Genomic DNA, 6,476 nt, shown 5'->3' with positions numbered 1-6,476 from the left:
TTTGAAGTGCCCATCTAACTGAAGAGCAAAACATAATGCAAAGCAATAACTTCCATATTTATATTTATATCTATATTATATATAAGAAAAATTGAAAAAAAAATGGTATACATTTTTTATAAAAATATCTTTTATCACATATAATTTATAAAATAAAAAAATGGTTAACTCAAGAATTGAATTTATAGCCTTTTAATTTTATTATAATGTACTTATCATCCTGATTAATTTAGAATAATTGATTATCATTATTATTATCATATTTAATTTATAAAAAAGTAAATTAATAAACACGTTAATGTCTATTAATGCATGAGTATATCATAATGTTAGTACTGAGTACTGCTACCAAATAATTTATCACAAGAACCAAACACCAAATTCATATAGAGAAGTTAAATAAAAAGTTAAACAAACATATTAATTTGTCTAGTCAGCTTTCAAATACTAGTGCAGTAGACAATTAGCCTATGTAGTGTATATATATATATTTGAAGTATCTGTGCCAATAGCATTCATCCATTTTTCTTGCCTTTTGTGAGATGCATCATTGTCTTTTGCCACGAGTTTTCTCAAAAGGTACATTCATAACTTGAAAACCTAAAATTATACCAAGAGAAACCATTCTTAGGATAATGCAATGCGACCGAGGAAGTGAGGAACCTTTCAAGTTAATATGCTAGTGGATAAAATTACGAACAACGTTCATAACTAACAAAAATTTTGTTTTATTTTTTTTGTTAATATTTAGTCACTAAAAATATTTTTTTTAAAACTTTAAATTCTGAATTATTCAATAGTATAAAAATAAAATATTAACTCAAAATATTATCTAACAAGTCACCAAAAAAAAATATTATCTAACATTGATAAAAAGTATTAATTTTCTAATATTTTTCTAAAATATTGATGAATTGATCTTTTTGACATGGCCAAAAAGCAAATAATTTATAGTAAATTAATTTATGGGTTAAGTATGATTTTAGTCCCTAAGGTGCAGGCCGAATTTTTTGTCTCCTACCTTTTTTTGCATAAAAAATGTCCCTAAAGTTTATCTTGATTTTAAAATCATCTTTTTTACTTAAATTTTAAATTTTATTACCAAATTATCCCTAACTTAAAAAAACTATAAAATAAAAAAAAAGGAAAAAAAGAAGAAAAAGAGTACGGATGAGAGGAAGAAAAGGAATCACACGAGGAGGAGGGAAGAATAAGGGAAAGAAAGGAAGATGGGGAAAGGGAGGACGGCGCCGGCGAGGCTCGAAGCCGCCGTCGCCGTCGGGAATCAAAACCAGAGGGAGAGAGAGCTCGCAAAGAAGAGAGGAGACGCAACTGCGCCGAACTCGCCAAGAAGGTCTAGCTCCTCAACTACAACCTCCGCTCCGTCATTCGTGCCGCCACTGCCCAGCCCCTTAATGAGCGCCCCATCCGCCGCATCGTCGCCAAAGTCTCCAAGACCCTCGACCACACTCTCGCCCTCCTACGCCGCTGTCTCCGCAACGGCGGCATCCTCCGCCAGGTCTTATCCATCACCACCATCGCCGATTTTCGCAAGGTCTGGAACCTTTTAGAGTCTTCTAATGGGGACTTGCTCTGGCTCCTCAACATCTTCGATTCCAAAGGTACCAACCTCTCTCCCCCTCCAATTGCAAGCAATGACCCTATTCTCGCTTGGGTTTGGACCTACACCTATACCCTCCAGTTGGGAACCCTAAAGGACCGTGCTGAAGCTGCAATAGAACTTGGTTAATCAGATTGGAAAACCTATCCTCTCTAGGGTTCCAATTATGCTTCTGTTTCTAATTTTGTTAATCAGATTGTTTCTTATTCTGATTTTGTTAATCCACCAATTCTGATTCTGATTTTGTTAATTACATTGTTTTTTATTCTGATTTTATTAGTCCACCAATTCTGATTCTATTTCTTATTTTGTTAATCCATTATTCTTCTACTTCTGTTTCTTCTGCTTCTGATTTTGCTTCTGAATTTTATGTTTCTGATTCTGCTTATATTTCTGCTTCTATTTCTATTTCTAATTCTGCTTATACTTCTATTTCTTCTGCATCTGATTTTGTTTCTATTTCTATTTTTTATGTTTATTACATTATTTTGCTTCATTGTTGTTGCTGAAGAAGAAGAAGAAAAAGGAAAGATGTTGCTGTGATGAAGAAGAAGAATAGAAACTAAGTATTTTGGTGAAGAAGGAGAAGGATATTTTGGTCCGAATGACAATTATAAAACCAAGTTAAACTTTAGAGACAATTTCTTATGAAAAAAAGATTGGGGACGAAAAAAATATTCGACCTATACCTTAAGAGTCAAAATCGTACTTAACCATTAATTTATCACAATAGAATTATTCATTTCGGATCCACACATTAGAAATGAAGCAAGGGGCATCAAATGAGACGTTCAGGGTCAGGGAACCAAGGAAACTTTTTTTCTTTTTCTTTTCCTTTTCTTTTTCCTTTTTTGGTCCTCTAGTTTTCAGCGTGAAAGAAAGGGACTGTCGTAGCTTTAAGAAAATTCCCAACATAAACTACATCAATATCATGTATTAGTGTAAGAATACACAAATAGAATCAGCCCCAAACTATTAAGCATTTTACCTAAAAATGTTACACCACACTTTATGGGACACAACTTTCTAACATAAAGAATATATGTATCCAAAGAAATAATAAAAACTAAATTAACAGAAATTAGCATCTAACTATCTTAGTTCCTTGTTCAGTATAAAGGTCCATAATATTACTACTGTGTACCACTTAACGGAAAACACAAAAACTATCAAGAAAGAAACTTACCAGGTTCTCTAGCTTATTTCTTGCTTTCTAAGTTAATACAGTCAAGCTTTCGCTTAATTGGACCCTGAATAGATAACACGTTTCTTAAGAAAGTGCATCAAAACCATACGATTTCATATGTATTAGAATACATCATTTCTCTTTGTAAATTTTTTTAAGGTCTGGTTTTCTTGTTATTCAAGAAATCAAACTTAGTGGAGTATCATCTGCTTTGAAGAACCTTCAAGGAACATATTGCTAGTTCATGAGGAAGACCACAAATAATTACCATCATTAAGACATATAGTTAAGGATAACGGAAGCCGAATCTACAATTAATGAGAAATTACTCTTACTTGGGACAGATTGCTTGGCATGACGTAGTTTCCTGGGCATGTTGAGCTTGGACTTGATTATTTGACGAAGATCTTGACATGAACTAGATTTTGTGAAAGGATACACGCCATAAAAAGTAAAAATTCTGCAGCTTGAGCAGCTATTTATTCAGGCACAAGGATTCATCATAAGTCCATTTTCTTCAAAGTATAACTAGAAGTGATTGGATAGTAACAAATGCTGCAAACTGTTCGGCCTCTTTTTTGCTTTTTCCGACTTGACTGGTGTAAATTCTACCACTAAACACCAACGTAGAGATGATGACCAGATGCAAAAAAGAGGCAGAACAGCTGGTAGCATTTGTATCCTCACTGCTTTGTGGAGGAATACAATTAAGTTCTTCTCCTCCCATTAGTCTTTATCTAATCAAACAAAAATAAGGAGAAATCAGATGGTATTCAGGAACAAAAATAAGTGTAAATTCATAATGGAAACTTCACCAAGCAACCTGAATCAATTTCTCCTTCAGGAAAATATATTAAAAAAAAAAAAGCATCAGAACCAAAATTAACGAGAGTAATTTTGCAAGAGCATCAGAACCAAACTAAGAACAAATCAACAATAACCAAAACAAATCAACAATAGTCATAAGTTCAGAACAATAAATCAACCTTATAGGTTATAATAACAAGTTCAGAACAAATCAAGCATTATAAATTATAAACAAGATCAGACCTTAATCCTATTTTAGAAAAAAAAAAAAAAAGTTCAGAAGCATTACCCGAAATGAGCTTTAACAGCGGAAGGAAGCGCTGAGCAGGAGATTCTGACTTTCCTCAGGAGAAGAGCACCAGCGCCGAGAAGAAGAGGAACAAGAGAAGAAGAAGAGCAGTGCCGAGAAGAAGAGGAGCAGAGCAGTGACCTTCACACTTCGCAGCCACTGTTGGTGGCGTCTTGACTAAGGTTCGCTGGCGAGCAGTGCGGCACGGAGAAGCTGTGCAGCACGGAAGCAGAGCAGCCGGTTCCGAGAAGCAGTCAAGCAGAAGCAGAGCAACGCGGTTCCGAGAGGAAGAACACCGTGAGGCCAGTGACGGTGGACGGTGGGTGTCTGAACGAGGTTTCAGAGAGGGCCTGAGAATGGGAGATTGGGAGCTTCAATTCGTGCCCTAACTGAGAGAAAACGAGCTGGAGAGGAGATTGTGTGTGTGGTAGGGGACTAGGGGTGTTCAAGACCCGTCGCGGTTCAAAACTTGGTCTATACTTAGACATATGGGTTCGAATTTTTATTTTGAATAATTATTCAAATTGGTTTTCAAAAATTTTAAAAGTAGGCATTTTAATTGTTAAAAAAAACTAATACAATTTTTAAGATTTTATTTTGACCGACAAAATAATTTTTAGTTTATTTTTTGTTTGAGTAATTATTCATATTAGTTCCAAACATTTTAAAAGCAGACGTTTTAGTTCCAAAAAAAATTAATACACAAATCAATTTTTAACGTTTTTTTATCAGACATAACAGTTCCCATCTATTTTACTTTTACTATATGTCGACCTTTATTATTATTAACTTATTTTTGTGCATATGGACGATGACACTAGCATATTAATACACTCTTTTCGTTAAAAACAAGTAAGGTGAATAATGAATTTAGGAGAAAAATGTTGGGGATTGATTTGTATATTAATTTTTTTTTGGGGCTAAAATGTCCCCTTTTAAAATTTTTGGTGATTGATTTGGGTAATTACTCTGCCGAAAAATGAATTAGGGACTGATTTGTCGGCTGGAGTAAAACCTTGGGGATTGATCTGTGTATTAATTTTCTTTGAGGACTAAAATGTCCACTTTTAAAATCCTTGGGACTGATTTGGGTAATTACTCTTCTAATTTTATTCAATGTTATTTTTGGATCAGGTCCGGATTTTGCTTTGAGTCACCTAGCCTGACCCGAAATTGCTTTTTACAATTAAAAAAAATATATATATATAAATATATATATATATATATATATATCTAAGTTAATTAGTAATTTTATATTATACTTTTTATAATTTAATTAATAATTTTTATATTATATGGTATTATTTTTATTTTAAAATAATTTATTTTGATATAAATATGATATAACATTTGTTAAATTTATTTTTTAAAAATAAAATCTTATTATTTTAATATATAAAATTTACAAATTCGTATATACTAATGTTTTATCGGGTCGACCAAGTTTAACCCGATTTCTTTTTGGGTCACTTTGGATCGAGTCAAAGTAGATATGCTGCCCTTTTAGGGCCGGGTCAGGGTGTATTAAAACCCGACCCGGACCCAGCCCGGACTGGCCCATGAATATCCCTAGTGTGTGGTCTGTAACACCCTACCACACAGAGCCTTACGCTTAAGCCGTAAACACAGAGATGGTGTGGTATTACGACCTCTAAAATAAAATATCTATACGTATAATTGTTGAAAGAGTATAATATTCGAGGAGTTTTAAAAGATGGTTTAATAAAAAACGTGAAATTAAAAACGCAACGCTCGAAAATAACGTTATTTGCGCACGAAGAAACATAGATATATATGTATACATAAGAGCAGAGAGTCAAGGATACAGAATATTCAAGCTCCGGGCTCAACCCGCAAAGTTAAGACTGACCGGAGGATAAGTACATACATACATATAATCCCACGATAATCAAAATACTCAAAATATCATATTCCTCCAAAAGCCTCTATGAGGTTCAAAAAGTTAGACAAAAAAAGGAGAAAGCTACACACTATGTATATATACATATATACATCATAATAAATCTAAAAGGTAAAGTCCCAACTCCGCAGTGACCAGAACTCCAGACGCTTAATGAGGTGCCTGTCGTCCTGCATCTGAAAACACAAATATCCATATGGAATGAGAACAGGGAGTTCTCAGCATGGTAAAGGTGCCACATACATAAGATATAAGGTCTCGAAAAAGGCAGAGGCAGTCCTAAAACTTCGACATTCAGATTATAAAACTTAAACTACAACTTCAACCATAATTAAGGCAATCTATCTAGGGCACTTAAGTTTTATTCCAATTCATATCCTAACCCCTCAAGGTCTTCCCATACCTCTAATCCTCCAAAATTCCGGTGGAACTGTCCTCATCACTCCTCTGCCAGACAAAGGGCATCTCAGGTTCACAAATAAACAAAGCAGACAAAGAATACATAAGTATAATACAGTTATAGCAAGTAGAAATTATAGCAAATAGCATAATAATCACAAAGGCAAACCCAAGAAATGCATAGCAAACAAAACAAACATATGCAGATGATATATGCCTGCCTTATGGCTAATGAGTCTCATCTGTCAGTTAT

At 33.9% G+C, this 6,476-nt stretch overlaps 1 long non-coding RNA gene across 2 annotated transcripts; it reads right to left on the bottom strand.

The window, feature by feature from the left end:
• Nucleotides 1-289: 289 nt before the first annotated feature.
• Nucleotides 290-4,365, bottom strand: LOC107644221 (uncharacterized). Of its 2 annotated transcripts, XR_015883237.1 has the most exons (3): nucleotides 3,904-4,365; nucleotides 3,143-3,544; nucleotides 290-600 (listed from the first exon to the last, which is right to left on the bottom strand). It is a non-coding gene; the product is annotated as an uncharacterized LOC107644221 (long non-coding RNA). The 2 variants fall into 2 exon arrangements; XR_001621266.3 differs by lacking the exon at nucleotides 290-600 and having other exon boundaries at nucleotides 2,888-3,544.
• Between the last annotated feature and the right edge of the window lie 2,111 nt (nucleotides 4,366-6,476).

This window comes from Arachis ipaensis, chromosome B5 (genome assembly GCF_059453495.1).
Source record: "Arachis ipaensis isolate K30076 ecotype BB chromosome B5, ASM5945349v1, whole genome shotgun sequence".
Classification (NCBI taxonomy): domain Eukaryota; kingdom Viridiplantae; phylum Streptophyta; class Magnoliopsida; order Fabales; family Fabaceae; genus Arachis; species Arachis ipaensis.
The sequence above is the reverse complement of the archived record's forward strand: the minus strand, read 5'-3'. Positions and strand labels throughout refer to the sequence as shown.